This window comes from Octodon degus, unplaced genomic scaffold, assembly GCF_000260255.1.
Source record: "Octodon degus isolate 3935 unplaced genomic scaffold, OctDeg1.0 scaffold00103, whole genome shotgun sequence".
Taxonomy (NCBI): Eukaryota; Metazoa; Chordata; class Mammalia; order Rodentia; family Octodontidae; genus Octodon; species Octodon degus.
In genome coordinates this window covers 8,717,163-8,742,382 of record NW_004524679.1, presented here as the reverse complement: position 1 = coordinate 8,742,382, position 25,220 = coordinate 8,717,163, and the positions used below count along the sequence as shown (strand labels likewise).

General features: G+C 37.9%; 2 pseudogenes; one reads left to right on the top strand and one right to left on the bottom strand.

Annotated features, from left to right (window-relative positions):
• The first annotated feature begins 927 nt into the window (after nucleotides 1-927).
• LOC101564493 lies at nucleotides 928-2,230 on the top strand (annotated as a pseudogene).
• Nucleotides 2,231-22,213: 19,983 nt separating this feature from the next.
• On the bottom strand, nucleotides 22,214-22,658 carry LOC101564091 (annotated as a pseudogene).
• Nucleotides 22,659-25,220: the final 2,562 nt, after the last annotated feature.

Here is a 25,220-nt window from a genome sequence, read left to right as displayed (position 1 = left end):
TAGTTAGTTAGTTTTTGGCAGAGCTGAGTGTTTAACTCAGGTCCTTGCACTTGCCAGGCAAGTGCTTATTCTACTGAGCTATCTCTCCGGACATGGACCCATTATTTAAATTTGAAGTATGTGTGTTCCTTTTTAATAAATATTTTGTTACTCATTATATGAGATACAATTGTAATTTGAGTGTCCTACTTAATTTTATTCTGGATAAGACAGAATATTCAATGACAATATTTAAAATACCAAGTGATACTTTAGGTCAGTATTTACGGAGTTTTTAGTCCATAATCAGCTGAGTATAGTGCAGGGTGGCACATATCAGAGAGTCACAGGTCATGGTCGCAGAGAAAAAGCAAAAGCAACAGGAAAGAAATAGATGAGAATCTTTCAATCCCTTAAAATTACACAATCTACTAGGATTAACGTTGTAAAAATCGAATCAATTGAATGCTACTTGAGTCAAGTACAACCCTTGTGGAAATCTTCCCTAAAGAATTAGATCTTCACACCACAAGAAACTATGTACATCCACGTTTATATCAGAAATTCATAGTAGTTACATATTTGAAAGAAAACAAATGCCCATCCACCAAACAAAGGTCAAAAAGATTTAGTGATTTCATACAATCTAAGGCGGCCAGCTTCCCTTCCCAGGAAGGTAAGGCTCCACAACCACTGCCCCCCACCAGGCGGCCTCCACTCCCTCAGCCCCCAGGACATGCCTCACTACCACCCAGAGCCTCGCTTTTATTCAGGCTATGCTGAAGGGCACCCTGCACCCACTGCATTGTGTGAGTGCCTCTGCAGGCTCAGGAGGAGGGGGAAGTGCGTGGTGAAGGGGTGGATATGAAGTAGAAAACACTGTTGATGGTGAGAGAGGTACAGGAAGGGCTGAATTGTGAGGAGTGTGAGCTCATATCTACGTCTACTTGGGAAAATTTTAACCCAGAATGTTATGAATTGGATAAAAGCTTCCAGCTAAGCAGATTCACTGAACTAAAGGGCACTCAATGGAAAGTGCCTCAAGATGTCCTGCAGAAACTGTTGGAATCCTTACAAGAGAACCACTTCCTAAAAGTTGAGCAGATTCTTGGAGCTGTTATGCCAAGACTTGATGGTACTAATTGAAGCATGAACCCGAACAGCTTTTGAGGATACATACCTTTGCTGATGTATTCTATCTAAAGAGGTGCTAGGATAACTGTATCTCAGAAACTTTAATGTCTGCTGTCTGGCCATCAAGACCTATCAAACATTGGAATGGATACTTGCATCATTTCTCTGAGGCATATTGATTTTTCCTTGGTTCAAACCACAGATTACATTTTTCCTATTGTGGATGACCCTTACACAATGGGTAAGATAGCATGTGCCAATGTCCTCAGTGACCTGTATGCAGTGAGTGTTACAGAATATGAAAATATGCTGATGCTCCTTGGAGTCAGTAATAAAATGACTGACAGGGAAAGGAATAAAGTGACACTCATAGTAATACAGGGTTCTAAAGATGCAGCAGTGGAAGCAGGAATATCTATAACAATTGGCCACACAGTATTAACTTCCTGGATTGCCCTTGGCGGAGTTGTTACAACAGTCTGCCAACCCAGTGAATTTGTCATGCCAGAAAATGCAGTACCTGGAGATGTTCTTGGGTTAAGAAAATACCTCGGTATGAAAGTGGATGTTGCTGTACCCCAGTGGCTACACACTCTTGAGGAGTGGAGAAAATTAAACTAGGGATCACACAAGATGTGGAGTAGGCATACCAAAAATCCGTGATGAACTTGCTGCTGCTCAACTGAGTAGTTGCAGGCCTTATGCCTACATTCAACATTCATGCGGCCACTGCCATGACAGGTTTTAGGATTTTCTGCCATGCCCAGAACCTGGCCAAGCAATAGAGGAATGAGGTATCATTTGTGATTCACAACTTTCCTGTGCTAGCAAATATAGCTGCATGAGCAGGGCCTGTGGAAATATGACTGGCCTCATGTTTGGGACCTGTCTGGACATATCTCTAGGCCAGCTAATCTGTTTACCACGTGAGCAAGCTGCTGGGATATGTGTAAACATGAAGTTCCAGAGATATGGTGAAGGTCACTAAACATGGATAATTGTGATTATAGAAAAGGGCAACTGTACAACTAGAATCATAGACAAGCCTCGGATCATGAAAGTCACACCACAAGTGGCCAATCAAAACATGAATCCCACACTTGGTATTACCTCTTAATCTAAACAGAGATGGCCATTTGGTTTTGTTATAAACAGATACATTTCCTCTAGCAAAACTTCATTTAAAGACTACAGGATATACAGCAACAAAAATCTCATTGTATCCACATGTCTGGTGTCCTTAAATCAGTTTGTGAGTCATGCAATTAATAAAATGAAATCCATGGGCTGCTTACCCTGTTATACTATCTGAAGATGCACGTGATCTTGAGGAAGCTTCGGAGTTGAGGATTTTACTGTTTTTTAAATTTTCTACATATTTATTAATTTTATTGAGAAACAGCAATGAGGCAGTTTCAAAGCTGTTTAATAGGCAGTTAATATATTGCATATTGTTATCCTTGTTGTGGTTATTCACAGCACAATATTCAGATATGACATCCTGTCAAAATACTGTTAGTATAAATCACTCTTCTTATTGAATTAAGAGAAAGTAGCTGCGTATCTATTCTCTATTTTATATACAGCCAAAAAATGGTCTTGCTTTGTATCCCCACATTTTTGTTTAGTTTTGTGGGACGGGGTAATTCATTGCCATTGAAGTATTGTAGGTACATGAATTCAGCAAAATAATCCAATATACTCCATTAGTACATAATATTAGAGGGTTATGCTTAGGACTGTCAATATCAGTAGTTGTTGACTTGAACCTTTGACAGCTCAGCATATCGATATGACATTCCTTAATATACCTCATTTTTATAATTTTCTGCTGCATTGTGAAGAAAAAGGTAAAGCAAGACTTACACAATAAGAAATGTATCTTTTGTATCTCATAGTAGCAGTCAAGTTCCCTCAGGTTGTATCCAGTTACCTCGTACTGCACTTTGCAGATCCTTTGTAAGTGTCAGGCTTGTGAATGAATCATGGCCGTTGCTTGATCATTTTGCTCTCTGTGAAAGCCTGAGAGTGATTTGTCTCCCTGTGATGCTCCTTAGGCACAATGTACGTCATTGATCATATTGCACTTAGGCCTCATGATCTCTTTTATCAGAAAATTTGGGACACAAGTGAGCAACATGATGTTACATTATAGGTTTTTGTAAGTACTGAGACATCACTGACCTTGAAAGGCTACTGACAAAATGTTGGCTGTCCATGTACTACTGTTTATTTTCCATTATTTTATTGGGAAATAACTAGCAATGAGAGAGTTTCAAATCAAATTGGTAGGACAGTTCCAAAAATTAGCACACTGCATACTGACTTCCTAGTGCTTATTTGTTGTTCAAGATGCAGACATGATATCCTATTTACAAACAGTATTAGAATAAATCTCTCTATTCCTCCAGTTAAGAGCATGTAGCTACATATCTATCCTAAACATTTTGAGTATGCAAATAGAAAATGTTCATCCATCTGTATCCTCTTTTTTGTTTAGTTCTGTCATTTAAATATTTCAAGTATGTGAACTCAGCAAAATATTCCAAAGTAGTCCAGTAATGAATAATATTATTGGGTTTTCCACTTGACTGACAATGTTAGAAGTTATTAACCTGTTTCCCGAACAGCCGTATCTGACAGCATGGCTTTACTTCTTATACTTTGTTTTTATACTTTCTGCTGGATGGTTAAGATCAAGATAAAGCAAGACATATGTAACAAGAATTGTAGCTTTTGGATCCGATTAGGTGAGTGAAATCCCCTCAGGATTTAGCCTGAGACCTTGTACAACATATTGTTGATCCTCTGTCAGTGTCAGCCATGTGGATGAGTCATGGCCATTGTTTGGCTGAATAGCATGTTTTCTCTCCATGTCATACTCCTTAGGCACACTCTACATCATTGATCCCCTTCCTTTTGGCCCCGTAATCTTCTTGATCAAAAAATTTTGGACACTATTGAGTTACATGACATTACAGTACAAGACCTCATATGTCCTGAGTCTTAATTGACCTTGGAACGCTTGGACCAAAATGTTGGCTTTCCTTGTGGCCCTCCTTTTTCTCTAATTTTGGTCTGCCAACTTAGGGTGTTAACCTTCCAGCGGACATGCTTATTGTTATTACCATATAACCTAGGCTATTGAGCTTAACCTCACTATCTGTCTGAATATGAAACATGTTAGGTATAGCATAATATACCTCTAGCGTGGAATAGACATTTTTCACAATGTATTGACACAGTAAATTTTAAGTCCCTACAGAATATGACAAAAAATTTAAAAAATTAAAATACGTTTTAAAAAAAGGAATGAAGAATTATATATGTTTACACATAAGTCCAGAAATCTCACCATATACAACGTTGCTGCGGGACATTTCTGCAACACTCTGTTTCTTGTCTCCTGCTTTCATTCACCACACACTTCCTTTTTAAACTATCATCTACCAGAGAGAACTCACGACAGCAAATGGTCACATAGCACTTCTTTTTCTCTAATTTTTGTCTGCAAAGGTAGGCTGTAAACCCTCCAGAAATGAAGCTTTTTATAATTCAACAATATATGCACTTGGGTTTAATCTCAATATCTATCTCAGTATCAAACATCTTAGGCATAACATAGAGCAGGTATTTTCTGTCTATTATCAATATGTTAAACTTTAAGTCTCTTCAGAATATGGGGAAAATACTAAAAAATAATAAAAATATTTTAAAATATGATTAAATGATTACATATTTTACAGAGAAATTTAGAAATTTAACTGTTATACAGCATCATAGCAGGATAGTCCTCTGACACATTTTCCTGAACATTTTTTCATTGATTAACATTTTTTAAAAGAAAGAACCATTTACTTGAGAGATAGTATGGCAATAACTGGTGTGTCATAATAAGCAGTAGGTATTTAGAAGACCACAATGACAGGCATTGCAATTGTGACCCTTCTAATACATATTGATTACTTCAGTTCAGTGGTTCAGTTCACAGATATCATATGTAGTTAGACAGTTGTTGCGTGCGACCTCGCCAGCAAGGAGACGCAACACACAGCTCTTCCTTCAGTGGTTTATTTAGGCCCCTGATTACAAGCTTCTTCTTTTTCTTCCGGGGCTTTCCTATGGCATATATCCCCTTTTGCAGCCTATCCTGGAGTGCCACGTGAGCGCTGCCCATAGGTCCAGGTATGCGGAAGCAGACCATGGGCCTTGGTCCCAGCCTTATATGGAGTTGTTGACTGACATAGAGCACTCACCCACAGGGGCTGGGAAGCAGAAGCCAGTGCCATCTTTGGGGCGCAGCTGTGCGCAGCTCTCTACATCTCCCCCTTTTTCGTTTTAAAAGCAACAGGTAAGAACAGTGGCCAGATCTCTGCTGTGCATTAGGATGTCAGCAGGATGTGCGTCCAGGTGTTATCCACCCAGAGGGCGCCCACCTCACCCGATACCCTTTTTCTCAGAGGTGGGATAGTGAGGCATCGAACCCACATGCAATCAGGCATGTTCTTCTTGGATTCCCCAACTCTGGTGGCTTCCAAGTGCAGTGCTTTGCCTTGCACCCTGTGCCTTTCTCAAGGGGCTACTAGTTCCAGAGGGTTATAAGGACTGGGGGCAGCTATGATTGCGCCACGAGATCGTTATGATCCGGTAGGGCAAGCGTGTCACTGGCACTCCGGTGACTAGCCACCACAAGCATTTTAGGGACTCCCATCTATCATGGAAATCCAGACCTAAGCATCAGGTGGTGGCTGCAATGCCATCAACGCCTGTTTGACACACATCTGCTGTTGATGAAGATGACGTCTGTAGCGCAGAAGCAAGAAAAACCCAAAGAATATGCCCCCACAACATAATAACAGCAATGCCATCGAGCCTGACCAACATTTTATCCAACCTGCAGCCTTAGCTATTGCATGCCATAAGCTCTCTGCACCCATAGGCGGTACCCTTGTATCATTAACCGCGGCAATGACGTGACTCAACTACTGGGTATAGTTAACAAAAGAAGCACTCCAGGGCCCACGCAATTATTTGTTGAGGGCCCGGAGTTGGTCGCTAGCATTAAGCACTTTTGCCGAGGTAACACAGATCTCAGAGAAGCCCAAGTTACACATTAATTTTTGCCTTATGTGTAGGATGTCCACCTTCTCCTGCAACAGAGCAGTTTGCTGATTAAGCGATAGGATTCCAAAATGTATTTGTCCATTCAAAGTCTCTTGCACTTGTAGAGCAGCAGTGATACCAAAATCTCGCTTTTCCCGGAACAGCTGGAGCTGGAATCGATTCTGCTCTGGGGTTATCTCCACTGGCTTTGGCATGGCGGCGGGAATGCGCACGATGACAGCATGAGTATGATATTTGGTCCAGCAATTACTTAAGCTGCAATTATCAACTGAACAATTTAGTTTACCCTCTCCTCCCGCAGTTCCATTCCACACTACAAAGAAAAAGGGGGACTCCGGGGTGGACACGCAGACCTCTTAAGGTGGAGGAAGACCTCCCTATAAGGAGGCCTACAGTACCCTTGTCTAAAGGTCCTGTAAAGTCCGTGTCCATCAATTGGACTCCCATTTGTGGTGTTAATACGAGTCTGGTGGTGGCACGGAGGTCTAACCCTGCAGAGCCTGGTGTGGCTCTACTCAGCTCCCCGGATGTCTGAGGGAGGGCCAGGACTCCAGTTTCTGTTCTCCATGCATGTTCTCCATTGCCCCATATATTTGAGGGCCCTGGGGTCGAGGGCTCCATGACCCGTGTTTTGGACCTGATCCTGCGGAATCCTGGCTTAGAGGCTTACCATCCACATCTTTCACTGACCGGCACTCCTTGGCACAGTGCCTACCTTTCCTGCATCTAGGGCATAACCCAGGTGGTGCTGGACGTGCACCTATGGGAGCAGAGCTCTTGTCCCTCTTTGGGCAGTTTTTCCTTATGTGCCCAGGTTCACCACACCTGAAGCACACACCTGGTACTTTTTTATTATCTTTGCGTCCTTGAGTCAGTTGCACCACTGCTGCTGCAAGGCCGGCATTGGTTAGGGGTCCCCCTATCTCCCGACATACCTTCATCCATGCCTCCAGTCCTTTACCCTTAAAAGGAAGGATAGCCGCATGGCACTCCTTGGTGCACTGTTCAAATAGTAATTGTTTGACCAGAGGCATGGCATGCTCCACATCCCCGAATATTTTCCCTGCAGCTTCTACCATCCAAGCTACAAAATCAGAGAATGGCTCAGTAGGGCCTTGTATAATCTTTGTGAGGTTACCGCCTACTTCCCCTCTGATTGGCAAGGATTTCCAGTCCCTGATGGCAATCCCATTGATTTGCGCATAGACCTGAGCTGGATAACCCGTCTGCTGATTAGCAAAGAGACCTTGACCTAACAGCATATCTCTGTCCCATGCAGGGTTACCTGCAGCTTGATTGGCAGCTGCTTCCTCACCTGCAAACTCAATTAGAAAGGTTCTCCAATCAAGATATTGCCCAGGGCTCAAGCACGCTCGGGCTACACCACTCCAATCCCCAGGGGTCATGCAGTAATGGCTAAAGGCTTCCACCTGGGAGACAGTGAATGCGGCTGAAACGCCGTAGGTTCTAACAGATTCAGCCAAGGACTTTATCCTCTTGAAATCCAGGGGATCATGGTATTTATTACCTTGGGCATCCTGAAAAACAGGATACGCCAAGAAAGCTCCGACTGGACCGTCTTCCACACCCCTGGGTGAAAAGATCATCCAGAGGGAAACCCCTTCAGTATCCCCGAAGGAGGGTGGGACAGTAGGCTCCACCCAAGGCCCTAAAGATGGCTTATGGCCCTTCCTTAGTTTCTTCCTCGTCATGCTTAACTGCTTGAGTGCCTCTGCAAGAGCACAGTCCTCCTCTGAACCGCTCTGCAAGTTGGAAGATTCCAACTCCGAGAGGTCAGGGTAAAACTTCTTCTTTGGTTTAGCTCCCTCCTTTTTCCACTTCCTTTCCTTCTCACTGGGAGCCTTTTCACTAGCCACGTTTTTAGACCTTTCCTCTTGCAACTGTTCGAGAGCGGCCTTCCCATTTTCCACTGCCTCACTACAACAACAGTCCTCCAGGCAGCCGCTGCCTAGTTTCCAAATTGACCTTATAGAATGAAGTAGCTCTTGTAGAGCCAAAAGAATTGGGTGCGAACTAGAAGCGCCCATGATACAAGTCTTACTTTCACTTTTAGGCTCATTCTTCGTCGAACCTGGCTCGCTCGTTGGCGAACCTTGGTGCTCTCTCTTTATATACAGAGAAAAGCCCTTTCCCTCTGCTCTTGTAGTGGATCCCCAACTTACCAGGGGACTTACACTCCGCTCTTGTCGCGGATCCCCAATTTACCAGGGGACTTACCGGTGCACCCCCTGACCGCTGCAAGTTCTGAGACGTTGACTGAAGGGTTCCCCGTACGGGTCACCACTGGTTGCACGTGACCTCGCCAGCAAGGAGATGCAACACACAGCTCTTCCTTCAGTGGTTTATTTAGGCCCCTGATTACAAGCTTCTTCTTTTTCTTCTGGGGCTTTTCTACGGCATATATCCCCTTTTGCAGCCTATCGCGGAGTGCCACATGAGCGCTGCCCAAAGGTCCAGGTAGGCGGAAGCAGACCATGGGCCTTGGTCCCAGCCTTATATGGAGTTGTTGACTGACATAGAGCACTCACCTGCAGGGGGTGGGAAGAGGAAGCCAGTGCCATCTTTGGGGCGCGGCTGTTTGCAGCTCTCTACAGACAGTGTAAGAATCTTACCATGTAACTTGTATCGAAAAGATTCTGATGTTTTTTAGGATCATTGGCTTACTGAATCTTGCCTACATAAATGTGTGGCTTTGCCCCTGTCGTGTTTCCTAAGTTTTCTCCTTTCCCTCGTCTCTTGTCCAATCCTCAAATTCTCGCTTTCTTGTTAATTTTGGTATATCTTTCTATTTGTATTTCTTCTTTTTATTTTTTATACTAGGGAGAATATATGATATTTATACATGTACATCTCATTCATTTCACTTATATCATCAAGTGGCATCCACTTAAATATAAAAGACTCATGTTTATCATTCTTTATAGCTGAGAAATACTCCATTGAATAAAAACAACACATATTTTTAATCCATTCTTCAGGTGACAGGAATCTTGATTGTTTCCAAGATTTGGCTATCACAAATTGTGTTGCTATAAAAACAAGTACACATGTATCACTATGATATGATATTTTAAGATGCTCTGGGAAAATTCTGTGGTGTACAGCTCAGTTGAATGGGATTTCCATTCCTAGTTTTTTTAAGGTGTCTCCACACTGTTTTACATAATGTTTGCACCAGTCTACATTCACACCTGCACTGGAGAAGTGTTCCTTTCTGCCAAAGCCCTTCCAACATTTGTTTTTGCCTGAGTTATTTATGATACCATTCTTACTCGGATGAGATAGTATCACAGTGTTGTTTTAATTTCATTTCATGAATGGCTAGTGATGTGGACCATTTTTTCATATATTTATTTGTTTCTTTAAATTTGTCCTCTGAGAAGTGTGTTTTCATCCCGAATGCCCATTTCTGGATTGGTTCTTTAAATTTTGGGGCATTAGTGATTTTCTGTTCTTTATAAATTCTAGAAAGCAGACCTTTTTCTGAGTGCTCATTAGTCAATATTTTTTCATAATTTGTTGGTTGTCTTTTCACATTGTTGGTACTTTCTTTTGACATGCAAAAACTTCTCAATAGAAGGACATACCAATTGTTAATTCTTGAACACTTTGCCTACACCTACGTCTTCAAGAATTCCTCCTACATACTTTTCCCTGAGATTTACTGTTTCTGTTTTATTGTTTAGATCTTTAATCACTTAGACTTTAGCTTAGTGCATGGTTATAGATCTGGGTCAAGTTTTACTTCTCACCATGTAGAGGGCCCGTTTTTACTGCACTAGTTTTTGAAGAGGTTATCTTTCCTCTAGCAAGTGTATTTGGCATCTTTGTCAAATATCAGGTTACTGAGTGTGTTTGTTGATTCCTCTGCATCTACTAATCTATTTATTTGATCTTCAGGTATATTTTGCATCCAGTACAATGCTGATCTTATCACAATAGATTTGTAGTGTAATTTCAAGTCAGGAATTGTAATGCCTCTTGATTTGTCTTTGTTGCACAGGATTGCCTTTGCTATTCTAGGTCTTTTCTGGTCCCAAGTAAATTTTAGGAATGATTTCTCTCAGTGTGGGAGGCATGATGGTGGTACTTTCATGCGGATAACGTCAAATCTATACAGCAATTTTGGTAGTATGGCCATCTTCACAATGTTGGTTCTTCCCATCCAGGAGCATTCAAAGTGTTTCCCTTTTTTGAAATCCCCTGTGATCTCTTTTTAAAGACTACTGCAATTTTCCTTGAAAAGATCACAGATTCTTCAGTTAGATTAATTCCAAAGTATTTTATTTTCCTCACTGCTACTGCAAATGGTATTATTTCTATAATTGCCCTCTCAGTGTGTTTATTAACTGCGTAGAGGAATGCTAATGACTTTTAGGTATTGACTTTGTATCCTTCTATGCTACTGAATTTCTGTATTAATTTTAGTAGTTTCATGGTGGAGTTTTCTGTGTCCTCCAAGTAAAATATCATATCTTCTGCAAGTAATTATAGTTTAACTTCTTCTTTACCTTTTCTTATTCCTTCTATTTCTCTTTTTGTCTAATGGTGTTGTCTAATGATTGAAGAAAAATTTTGAATACAAGTGATGATAGAGGACATTCTTGTCTTGTACCACATCTAAGAGTAAAAGATTTCAGGTTTTCCTGAATTAGAAGTATAAAAGCCATTGTGTTGTCATAGATGGCTTTTATCCTATTGCATTAGAGGCCTTTTATTCCAGTGTTCTGTAGGACTTTGAATATGAATGTGTGTTTGACTTTGTCAAAACTTTTCTACATCCATTGAGATGATCATGTGGACTTTAGATTTCATTTTATTGATACAGTGTATTATATTTATAGATTTGCGTATATTAAAACATCCTGGCATTCCTGGAATGAATTCTACCTGGTCATGTTGTAATACCTTCTTGATGATTATCTGTATTCTATTTGATTAGAATTTATTGAGGATTTATGCATCTTTGTTTATGACAAAGATTGCTGTGTAGTTCTCTGTTTTAGTTGCATCTTTCCATGGTTTTGCTATCAGTATAATATTTGACTCCATGGGTGATTTTGGGAGGATTGCTTCCTTTTCCATTTCATTGAAAAGTTTGAGAAGCATACAGATTATTTCTTCACTAAATTTCTTGTAGTATTTAGCAGTGAATCCAGCAGGACCTGTACTTTATTTGATGATATGCTTTTTATTACATTCCTTATATCATTGGCTGTTATTGAGTTATTTAGAATTTTTGTATCTCCTTGAGATTTGCTAATTTGTACCTTTTTGAAAACTGTCCATTTCTTTATGTCTTCTATTGTGTGAGAGTAAAGATTCTTAGAGGAGATTTTGACAGTCTTCTGCACTGCCACTGGGTCAGTGGTAGTTACACACTTTTCATTCCTTATTGCTTGTATTTGAATTTGTTTTTCCTCTTTTTTATAAGGGTAATTAGTCACCTATCAATTTTATTTAATCTTTTAAACAACTAGTGGTTTGATTCGTTAATTCTTTGAACTGTTTTATTCACCGGAAATGAATTAATTTCTGCTCTAATTTTTATGATTTCTTCCCTTCTTTGCTCTCTGTGTTTGGTTTCTTCTTCCTGTTCTAGATGTTGGAGGTGCATCATAAGGATTTCTATTTGTTCCTGTTCTTTTCTCCTAATGTGTGAGTTCACAGCTATGAATTTCCCTCTGAGAACTGCATTCACTGCATCCCATAAGTCCTGATAAGTTTTGGTTGAATTATCATTGAATTGTAGATATTTTTGAATTTCTACTGTGCCGCCTTGATTCCTGAGTAGGGTGTTGTTTAATTTCCATGTGTTTATGGGTTTTTCTGTGTTCTTGTCTGATTTATTTCTAGTTTCATTATACTGTGGTCTGAAAATATGCATGGGATAATTTCTGTTTTCTTTCATATACTTCAGCATGACCTATGCACCAGTATGTGGTCTATTTTTGAAAATGACCTATGTGCAACTACAAAAAATGCATATTCTGCTATCTTTTGCTGGAACATTCTACATATTTCCACTAAGCCCATTGCTTGAAGCTCTGCTTCAGTTGTGCTAGATATTTGTTAATTTTGTGTTTGCTTGACCTATCATTTTGGGATAAAGGAATGTTAAGTTCTCCTGTTAAATATGTGATATTGGATATCAGATTTCTCATATCCATTAAGATTAATCTTGTATAGTTGGGTGCTTCCATGTTTGGTGTGCATAAACTTAAGAATGTTACCTCTTCTTCTTCAGTTTTAACGCTAATCAGTATACAGTGGCCTTCTTTATTTCATTAGGTCATTTTTGGTTTGAAGTTGAGAATGTCTGAGAATAGGATTGCTACTTCTGTTCTTTTTGTGAAGTGATGAAATGTGTAGTCATGTTTTCAATTTTTGAATTTAAGTCTATGTATTTTGTTTTTCAGTTCAGTGTGTATCTTATAAACAGCAGATTGTTTAATTGTGTTTCTGCATCTACTCTGCCAGTTCATTTGTTTTAATTGGAGCATTGATTCCATTTACTTTGATGGTTATTATTGAAATGTATTGATTTTTTGGCTCTTAAATTCATTTAATGAAGAACCAAACAATGTAGCACAAAACAATCAATCAACAAATATCACTATATCACAATAAAATGCAGTCTCATCTTCTAAATACTAATGCTGACAAAGACAAGAAGATTTATACTTATGTCTAAAGAAGAATTATACTTATGTCTAAATTCTAGACACATTACTATGTAGATTGTTATGATAAAAACTGATGTGGAGTATTTGATGAGTTTCAAAGTACAGAAAGAAAGAAAGAAAGAAAGAAAGAGAAAGAAAGAAAGAAAGAAAGAGAAAGAAAGAAAGAAAGAAAGAAAGAAAGAAAGAAAGAAAGAAAGAAAGAAAGAAAGAGATGTACAGCCTGGATATCTATACAGAAGTACATTATCTTCCAAACAGACTGAAAAGAAGAAAGACATTGTTAACACACAAAGAACAGAAGTGACCGCTAAAAACTATGGTATAGCAGGATGGAAACATAACTCAAAAGGAAGGAGTTAGAAGAACAGGGAAATATTCCTACGATTAAATGAAAACTATCTACAAATAATTAAAATTGCCAACACACTTATTATGACCAATTTGGAAGAGATTGAAATTGAGTATGAATAAAATACTATAAGCCAGAAAAAGTGTCATTTTGGGCAGAAGGACATTAATTCTGATAAACTTTAAACATTGCTAAATATATAAATTTACTAAATATTTAAGAGGAAGACCCAAGAGAGAGGTCATAAATTGTGTAACATCTAAACTGCTACCAAATCAATTTTTTTTCAGAACTGGGGATTGAACTCAGGCCCCTTGTGCTTGCCATGGAAGCACTTATTCTACTGAGCCATCTCCCTGGCCCCCAAATCAAATACACTTTTAAAAGACCTTTACATCACTCAAAATAAGAAAGAAAAGGAAAAATAACAGTGAAAAAATATACATGCTCAAAGTAATGTCACAAGTACAGAAATAATAGCTGCCATAAAAATGTAAATAAACTATGCTACATATCTACAGCAGTACTGAGTGGGAAAAAAATAAGCAGGTTGTCAAACAGCAAGGTACAGCATAGCATCTGTCTGAAGTTGAATAGATTCAATACATATCTTTTCAACTTCAGAGATGTATTGATTTAAGGACAACAAATTATTTACCTGCTCTTGCATACTCATATTTCTCCAGTGTTTAATTGTTTCCCCTGTTTAGTGCATTCTTTCTCCTTTCTTTCACAGAATTCTGATCATTTTTGTCCCTCTTTAGAACATGTTTTAGGAGTCTGAGTAGGTTGGCTTTGTCATCATGAAATTCATTATTTGCTCTTTGTCGTGGAGACTCCTTAGAAAACCAAGAATGGAATTCAATTCATTCCAGCTATTCCCCTACATGGAATTTTCCCAGAGAATACAAAAACATCATATCATAGTGGTATATATGTAAATATGATTCTAAAAGCACAATTTGTGATAGCCAAATATTGGAAGCAACCAAGATGCCTGTCACCAAAGGAATGGATGAAAAAGATGTGTTATATTTTACAATTGAGTATTCCTCAGCTATAAAGAATGATAAACTCAAAGCCATTATATTGAAGTGGATGCCACTTGAGGATATATTTATAGGGGAAATAAAGCAGACTTCATGTGTAAATGTCGTATAGTCTTCCTAGTAGAAGAAATGAAAAGAAGAAATACAAATAAAAATGTATAACACAATTAAAAGGAATGCAAGAACTTGAGGACTAGACAATGAAGAGAGAGCAAGGAGAAGAACTAGTAATCTTGATACAGGTAAGCCATACAGTTATATGTACAAGATGGGGAAGGCAATGATCCTGAGAATCATCAGAAAATATTCAAATATAGCAGTTAAATGGAAGGATACTCACCATGACTAACTAGATATAGTTACACATGTGAACAAAGCCACTGCACTGAAAATGGCAATCTTTAATAGTTGAATGAGTATTTGGAATGCCTGTCATTATGGTCTTCTCCATATGTGCTGCTTGTTATGACACGACGGTTGCTAACTTGCTGTCTTTTGGATAGATGTTCATTTAAAAAGAAAAGGACTAGTGAATGAAGTCAGGAGAACAGAAAAGGAATGTTGTCAGACTGTCCTGGTACAATGCTTTATATGGTTAGATTTCTAAACTTATGTGTAAAAGTATATAATGGTTTATTCCCATTTTTTAAATATATTTTAATTTTTTTAATTTTTTCATCATATTCCATAGGGACTTAAAATTTAAGCTTTCAATACTTGAAATATACTTGTTCCATGTTATACCTAAGATGTTTGTTATTCAGACTGATAGTGAGGTTAAGCTCAACAGCCTAGATTGAAGGCTAGCAATAATAAGCTTCTCTTCTGGGGGTTAACAACCTAAGGTTGCAAACCAAAAATTAGAGAAAAGGAAGGCCACAAGGAAAGCCAATATTTTGGCCCTAGCCTTCCAAGTTCAATTAAGAATCAGGACATATGGGAAACTGTAATGTAATATCTTGTAACTCAGTTCTGTCCCAAATCTTTTAATGAAGGAGATTGTGAGGCCAAAGAGGAAAGTGATAGGTTATGCAGAGTGTGCCTAAAGAGAGTCATATGGAGAGAAAACTTTTTCTCAGTATTTCACAGAAAGCTAATTGGCAAAGCAAGGTCTGTGACTAATCCACATGGCTGACACTGAGAAAGGATCTACAATCGGAGCTACTGCAACTCAGGAAATATCCTGAGGGGATTTAACTCTCTTTGTCATATACAAAAGTTATATTTCTTGTTATATAGGTCTTGCTTTATCTTCTTCTTAACTGTCCAGCAGAAATATATAAAAAATAATCATAAGAAGTAAAGCCATGTAGTTATGTTGAGTTGTGGGGAACTTCTGAGATTGCCAGTTCAACTGAAGGCCCAATACTATAATGGGCTACTTGAGTATTTTGGAATATTTTGTTGAATTCACACACGTACGTTATTTAAATGATGGAAATAAACAGAAAATGGGGATACAGAAGAATGAGCATTTTTATCTCTTTATTCAAAATATTTAGGAGTTATAGAACTACATTCTCTTAATTCAATGAATAGAAGGATTTATTGCAATGGTGTTTTTAAATAGGATATCATTCTGAACCTTGTATATTATATCACCATTAGCAAGACACTATGCAGTTGGTTAATTATTGAAACTGTCCCAACAATTTGATTTGAAACTGTCTCATTGCTATTGGTTTCTCATTAAATTATGGGAAAAAAGGAAACAAACAGAGATAGTGGTAGATAGTACTGTAAGAGCAGGGAACAATATCTTTAGCCTAGCAATTTCACAGATGACTTCTGAGATCTGCACAGTCCTGCGGAAATCTCACTACAACTGCTGGACAATACTGGATTATTTTGCTGAATTCACACATCTACAACATTTAAATGGCATTTGATTACTCAGCTCTGACAAAACTAAATAAAAAAGGGGATATAAATGAAGAACAATTTTTTAGATTTATATACAAAATAGGGTAAATATAAAGCTATCTTCTCTTAACTTAATTAGAAATAAGATTTGTTCTAACAATGATTGGACAGGATATCATATCTGCAACATGTACTATGAATAAATTCTATGAAAACAATATGCAATATATTAATTATTGTAGCTGTCCTACTATCCTGTTTTAAAATTGTCTCATTAATATTTGTTTCACAATAAAACTTATAAAAAATTATAAAAGAAAAAATAGTGATCAAAATGAGCAAGGATATGTACATCCAGAGCGTAAAAAGAGAGTGGCGAAGGGGAGGGAAATAAAAATGAATCAAGGTTGTCTTCTTTACTATTTTCTTCCCTCCGTGACATATACCTGATACATATAAATAAGGTAGGAAAGGTTCAGTTACCTCCCAGTTGTTGGAGATTTCAGTCATACAAATTTGGTTCCAAGGCAGACTAGAATATTGGTGAAATAAGCAGAACATGGAGACAGAATGCAACAAGCCAGCAGGAGCAAAAGCAAGGAATAACAGCAGCAATGTCTAAAGACAGAATGTCTGTCCCCCTTATGCAGCATTCAGCCTATTGGCCCAAGGCTGGGTGTTGCACACACATCCATAATCCTAGCAGCACTTATGTTCATGATCAAAGAAGCACTCACACCTATAATAAGGAGTTAATCACAAATTTTAGAATTTCACCCCAAGATTGTATGAGTCTTTGAAGGGACAAGTAGACACAAATCATAATATTTTGCCCCCAGAATTCCAAAGTCTCATGCACAGCCTTTTGTGAAAATGATATTTTAATTCCTTCTCCAAAGGTGGACAAAGTCCTAATAGTTTCAACATTGCTGAAAAGTCCAAGTACCAAGTTTTCTCCAAAATTCAAGCAAACTTTTTGCTATGAGCCACAGTACAATTGAAAGGATAAACACTTCCACTGTTCAGTGGCACAAGATGAACATTACAACTCCGAAAGTTACACACAGCATGGGGAATATAAAGCATTGTGACTAACACAATTCCAAAACCAGCAGGGCAAACATTATGTTCTGAAGGCAAAATTGGAACTCCAAAAATCCATACCTGTTTTCAAACTAACAACAGTTTTGGCTGTACATTCCATGACTTGTCTCTCAAACTGTGTTTTCACCCTCCTTTCAGCTTCCCTTATATGATCCACATTTCTGACTTTTCCAAAATTCTGGGGTTTCCAGTGAATAACCATCTCACTCACAAAGTTACACACTGCCCACCAGAGACAAACTGACTGGCCTTGAATGTCTTTTTATGAAATCTAGGTGGAAGCCTCCCTACCATCAGAACACTCCATTCTAAATGCACCCAGAACAGAAGCTACAAGCATGATGTCAACGTTTGCTGCAAGCAGGGGCACTAGCAATATTTTCCTTTTTCTTGTCTATAGGGGTGGAGTGCCTGGATTGCTGAGCACTGTAACACTGATTTTGAGGAATAAATTCTCTATGCTAGCTCATTATGTAACTGGTGTGGTCAATGCCTCCATACTGGAACATAAGGCTCTGCGGCTTTCCCCTCACTGCAAAGCCCTTCACCTTACAATTCTGAGACTGCAAAGGGTGAACAGCAACCGTGATGAACTAAGGCTATACTTCTCTTGCTCTTTCTTGGAAATGGACATCCTCTCAGTGTTATCTTTACATTCTACAGCTCTATTGGAGCTTCCTTTCTCAACACACTCACAACATTTTAAATGGTTTTTTTGGGCTCTTTATTTTTGATTCTCAACCTAAATCTGACTAAAAGTCACCAACAATAGCCAGGACACTGACTCAAAATTTGACTGCTTTGATATTTCATTTGCAAGATTAAGCAATCCATCATGCTTAATCTAACGCTCAAAGAATATCTGTGTTAATGAGCAAAATTCAGACACAGTTTATGAGAAAACAAAGTACACATCATCTGGAATAGAACAACCATTGCAGTCATTCTTCAGAACAGAAACCTCCCCAGAGTGGTCTTTACATTTGGGCATTGCATCAGCATTCTGGTTTTCTGGGCTCTGACCATAGTCTTCCATACAGGACAGCTGAAGTTGTTCCAGTGCTTCTCTTGTAGGAAACATCTCTAAAGCTTTCCTATTGCTTCAAATATGCTATTTAAAGCTTGCAATACACAAGACCAGGTTTATGTACAGCAACTCCCCAATTTTTCGGTATCAAATTCTGTTTTGGTTAATTTTCTGTCATTGCTGAGACAAATATCCAAAAGTCAGAAACAAGAAAGAGATGGTTTGTTTGGCTCATAGTCAGTGGAGGTTTCAGTTCATACACAGCTAGGCCCAAGGCAGACTCTCACATGGCAAATGTCAGCAGTTCATGATGGCAGAATACAACAAAACGACAAGAGTAAAAGGGAGGAGTAAGAATACTAATGGTTACAGAGAGCAAGTCGATTCCCTTACGTTCAATTCAGGCTACTTGCCTCAGTTGTCCTATATTACTCACATCTGTAATTTCAGCAGTGCTCACACCCAGAATCCCCGTGGATGACGATTTAATCACAAACTCTAGAACTCTATCCCATGATTGAATGAGGCCATACACCTAGACACTAAGATAAATAAACAGTTCATATACTGGAAACATGTGCTAATAAAAAATTGGACATACTCAAACAGCTACACATATTCCTGATCCTATAGTTCTATTTTCATGCTATACTAATATTTGACACTCATGACAATTTTAATGAAATTCATTCATTTGATTGAAATTAATGTAGAATTCATGTAAATTTCATAAATGAAATAATCAGTAACATGTTTAGCCTCAGGAAATATTAAAAGGTCAACGAATAGTCAAATTATGTATCATTGTTGTTTGTCAGCACTACCAGAAAACACAGGTAAAGGAAAATTTTATGTTTGAAGAAAATGTAACTGTGGTATGAAAACAATGTTTTCAGTATTTAATTCTCAATTATGAAGTATTTCAAAATATTAACACATTATTTTTTTATGTTTTACACATAGAAATCCTTACTTGCTTTTTCTGCTACAAGAAAATCCCTTAAACTGGATCGTTCAATATATATATATATATATATATATATATATATATATATATATATTCTGCTGTTGTATATGTTGAAATCTCCAAGATAAACATTCATGCATGGTGATGCCTTGTTTACTCTTGCTGAAGTCTCTCAAGGCAAAGAGAGGAACAGGGGGAATCACAAAAGGGAACTGTGGGTCTCTCCTGATAGCTCAGTGAACTAAAGCATCTGGTTAGGCAGAGCTCAGCATCAGCCGGGGTGTGGTCCCTTGTATGTCGTGAAAGCCCTTCCCATGGGTCTCCATGAGATCACATTTGAGACTGGTTGTCATGGTACATGCCTGAAAACTCAACGCTTAAGAAACTGAAAATAGGAGAATCACTATAAGTCCAATCTTCGTAGTGAGATGTTGTGGACCCCATAGATACTATCCTAAATACAGAAAATAAAAATAATTCAATAAATAAAGGAGAACTGTGTGTCAGCACACAAGCTTAAAGTATGAAAATTTGACACTTATAAATAAACTAATACTGCAAATGACATACAAGTGTTTTAAGTTTGTGGAGAAGAACAGAAGGGATGAACTGACTTAACTTTCAACGACCCCATGTCTTAGTACTACAGCACATCAATGGGGGAACATTCAGATTTTATCATCTCCCTAGGCCTTGCAAATGGTATCTAATGGGTATGGATATTAAAAATCGGCTTATTTGATGAGATATTCACAATTTATAAGTTCATGAAGGAAAATTGGGCTATTTCTAGACACACATGTATTTGTTCCTATGTAATTTAATACAGGGTCTACAGGGTCTCACTACACAAATTGGACTTGTAGTGATCCTCTTGTTTTCAGACTCCAAGCACTGGGAATACAGGTGTCTCCCACCTAGTCAATCTCCACAGGTGTTTTCCTAAACTCATTTTTACACTCTTAGTTGATAGATCGAAATACATAAACTAACTCAGTCCAGTTCAACTTTATATTTCTGTACGTGTTGTGACAGCAATTATCTTGGACCACTAAAGTTTTAAAAACCTAAATAATGTACATCTTCTTGCAGATACATTTCCTGGTCCTTTGTTAAGTAGGTAAATGGCATTTATTAAAATTCAGTACCATTATCATTGCTTTTTCTTTTAAAAGAATTCTTAGCCTAACCTGTATAGAAAAGAAGCCTTTGGAAAAGGAGATCTCATCAGGGAAAATTTTAGATTTCTTTGTTTCCTGACTAGATGAATAAAAAGAACTTCCTATTGTGAAAAGTTTGAGCGGGCTTTCTACCTGTCCTGGAAACCCTGAGGCCATTCATCTGTGACAGAAAACTGTTGCCAGTGAAGCATCCACATGGGCAGATCTACATCTCTTCCTCTGTGTCTCACATGCAAAGTGAACAGCTATAAAAGGTACATATGATGCTGTTTCATGACTAACCAAGAACACTGTCTCTAATCCAGTATTCCATGTAATTCTACCACCTTCTTTTAAAAATGTGACAGGTTAATGGCCAGACTTGAAAGCTTGAATTCAAATTATTCTTGGGTAAATAAGACAAATTTGAGTCCAGTTTACATGTGGAGAAGCACTCTGGAGACCAAAGGAGTGTGGAGAATCATTTTTATATTACTATAGATCTTTAAATGTAGCATTGCATCTGAGGGGAGTTCGTCGAATAAAAAATTTTTACCTTATAAACTATGGAGAAATGTACACATGCCACCACATGATCTAAAGTCTCATCATGTCTTGAAAAGAATCATTCTTTCTTTGCCCACCTATAGTGAAAAACAACATTTTCAAATAAACTTTATTTTATTCTGATCTTGATCACTAGAATTCCGAACCACTTAAACAAATATTTACACATTTTAGTTAATTTTTCTGAGGATAATCTCTAACACTAGCAAGGACAAATCCCACATAAAACACATTTATTATGTCAATCTTCAAAGGTCATCCTCATAATCGAGATAAATGCTGCTTTTATTATGCAGGATGACCTGTTGAAAGTTTTCCTAGGATAAAGTTTCCAGATGCCTTTCCCAAATTAAATTAAAAATAGGGTGTGCAACCTTCTTCATTGTTGAAGTTGTCCTCCCCTGTGCAAGTGGGCAGCTCTCACCAAATCTATCAATAATTCTTTAACTTTCCTATATCCCTTGATTTTTTGTAAGTACCTGTGCTAGAATGGCACTGGTCTCTTACATGTCACACGAAGAAGGATTGAGGAGAAAAAGGCAGGATGGATAAAGTGAAGGGCACATAAGAATGAAAGGAGTAGAATAATGAAATGTAAACAATTTACTTCTAAAAGCTCTAATGCATTTCATTTTGAACCAAGTACCTCAAAATAGAAGTTATGAATGGACGATAATTTTGGTGCAATCCAAAACTTCTAAAAACGGGTTCTGTAAAAGTAACACCGGTCCCTAACTTGCTGTATAATATTCAGTGATGTTTTCCTAGGTGTTGCCACATCATGAAATGTCCACCTTTAAAACATTTCCATGCACATATAAAATTTTTATCACAAAGCTACCACCTGCTCTTGTCCTTGGTTAGTTTTACAATTTTAAACCAATGAAGAAATTGTATATTTAAAACCAGAATAAAATAATATTGCTTTTACTCTTTCCCTCATAATCCCAGAGATCTTCCCATCACTGGCACATCGTGCTTCTCACCAACTAGCCAAACTCCCCTCATTAATCATAGACCACAAAAAACTCTCCACACATAACTTAATAAGAAATATGTGATATATATATACCCACCAATATGTGAGGTTGTACCTTAAAAGAAAGCAAACAAGGGACCACCAATTAATCGTACAGACAGTTTTGACTTTATTGTTTTGCCAAATGGCTTTGGGTTGGAAGTCTCACATGGCAAACTTCTCTGTCTGTTTTCTAGCTATTTGGTCATATTCACTCCTATTCGTCAAATAGAGCTTATCAATTCCAGGAACCAAGAGATCCTCAGTATTGGGGACACACAGCAGGGAACAGATGGATAAGAGTAATTTCGAAATTATGAGCACTGGTGACCACTGGATTTTGAAGATGTCTAGACAGATATTTCCATTTCGATCAATATTTGGATGAAAAATTCTGGTGGAGAACGTTACCTTGGGTAGTTTGAATGGATAGTTCGAAGGAAACTGTATATTTTAGAAAAAAAACACCTCCCTCATAGGGGCTGTCTTTGGGACACATTATGGTCCCCTGCCAGAGAAACATGTCCTCACTTACGGACCCAGACGAGCAATGGAATGGTGGATCATGAGCGAGATCACGGAGCTCTTTTTGAATTCGCTTAAGAGCCATTCTCTTTAATTTTTAGCACCTCAAAATTGGCGCAATTCTCTGGGCCTGTTCCAGGTCGTTGGTGTTGTTAGGCTTCAAGAAACAGAGCAAAAGGCTGAAACGATGGGTTCGTGGGTTAAGAAATTGTTCTCTGGTTCTGGAAGGTGTGGGAAAGGTTGCCTGGAGTGAAGATGGAGGAAGGAGACAGCTGGTGTCTGTAGCTGTTTCACTTTGGCTCTTTATGTTCACCTGTGGCTTGAGGCCTCCTCCAGCGATGTGATTCAGGAAGCTTGAGAGTCTACAGTTTGGAAGAGTGCTACCTGTTTAGAGGACACTGCTAGAGAAGCTAGAGGTCCTAGCTGGCTCAACTACAGTGCTGCTGTATCTGCTTCCTAAAGTCAGGTCCCTGTAAATGCTTGGATTCCTTAAGTGAGGTAACAATGGGCTCAGAGAGTGCGTCACTGGTAGACGGGGACTGACGCAGGTGTGTGAGGGCCAAGCAGTGAAGAGGGCTGGCAATAAATTGTGGCGGTGCAGGCAAATCTCTCACCCATTGTTTGCTCCATGACTGGCAAGTAAGAACTGCCAGTAATCAAATGAATAAGTGAGTTTCACGAATTTTCCCCTATGTCCCTCCTCAGAGTCACTTTCCATTTTCATTTATGACACTCTGTTTTCTCTACAGATATATCTTTGAGTGTAAGTGAAGCATGCTACAAATTTTAATGGCATGTTTATCTCCTAGAACAAATAAGCTGTGTATAAAAATCTTAAGGAAATTCAATATTCAGAAAATATTTTTAATGAATTATCGTGTTCTTCAAAGTTTATGTTTTATAGCAATATGTCTACAGAAATTAGATTTATAATTAAAAATAATAAGAATTTTTAATCAACCTTCAGATAACTGAGATGGAGGACCAAACTAAGAGAAATTATTGGTTTATTAGCCATAAACTTATAGGTAATGGTAGCACTGTTGTATTCATTATATCTAATTTTGTATTATGTCTGTATTCATTTTGTGAACTTATCAATCATTCATTTTTACTTTTAAGGACAATACAAAATATCAATAATAGCCAGGGAGAGGGCTCAGTAGAATAAGTGCTTCCCTAGCAAACGCAAAGGCCTGAGTTCAATCCCCGGTTCTGCAAAAAAATAAAAACAATAATAAAATAGATAGAAATGGTAAAAATTTCACTAAAGAAAACATTATGAATTGTACAGTATTGTAAATTGTGTTGGCTTCAAGTTAGTTGTGTACGTTACCAAATCTATGCATAGTAAATTAGAAAATAAAAAGAAAAAATCCATAAGCCTTATTTCCTTTTTTCCATAGACCAGCAGAAATCGACAGTACAATTATTCAAGCCATCCTTGCACACTCACTTAGATGTATAGATTCCTCACCACCCATCTTGATCCTGTCCTTCACGTCATCCTGGTAACTCGTTCCTTTTGAACAGATGCATTGCCTTTTCTGAGAAGCTATCATACCTTTCAGATCGTATTTATTTATTTATTCTTTAGTGTTCTTACAGTAGGTATACAGTATGTTTGCACACGCAGCTCTGATTTATTTCACTTAATATTATGATCTCTGGTTTCATCAATTTATTGGTAAAAGCTTCAAATGTATCCTTTGTATTACAGAGTACGACTCCACTATATAAAATACCACATTTTCTCTATCCATTCCTTAGTTTATGGGCATTTGCACTATTTCCAAGATTTAGCTATGACAAATTATGCTCCTATAAATATCGATGCACATATGCTTGTTTTGTATAATGTTTTCATTTTATTTGCAAAATTACCCAGGATCACAGTAGCTGGTTAGGTAGAAATTACAAGCCCAGTTTTCTGAGAAATCTCTACTCTGACTTCCATAGTGTTTGAACCTGTCTGAACTATCACCAGCACTGTAAGAGGGCTCCTTTTTCCCCATGGTCCCTCCATCATCTGTTATTAGTTGACTGCTTGATGATAGTCATGCTTTGGGTGATGGGTCTGAGTGTCAGTGTTATTTCATTTTCAATAAATCATACTCTTCATTTTTTATGTCTTGTAAAAGATGCAGGCTACTATGAGATATATTGTTCTTCATTTTTATTTGTTTAGACTCCTTCAGTCCGGAACCTCCCTACTGGTTTCTGTACCTTTTGTTTGTCACTAATATTTTTATAAATTCTGTATACCCTGAAACATTCATGCCCATTTTCAAGTGTTAAATGTTTCATAGTAAACATAGTCAATTTGAGAGCCAGGAAGGGAGCAGTACAAGAGATGCCTTAACTTTGTGGTATGAATGCTGTAGTTACAACAATAGGAAATTATGATTATAAATGTTCTATTGATTTTTGGACATGGAAACTATATTTCCTTCACTGGAAATTTGTATTCTTGTATTCTATAAAAAATTGAGAGACTGATATGCCTTTTGACTACATTTTGAAACACTCAAAAGGTAGAAAGGTCATGTTGGCCACATAATTAACATTTCCTTCACCAAAAATCAGCATCCTTCTTTTCTATTAAAAATGGAGAAGTTTATAAATTTTGTGTTTACGTTTGCAAATA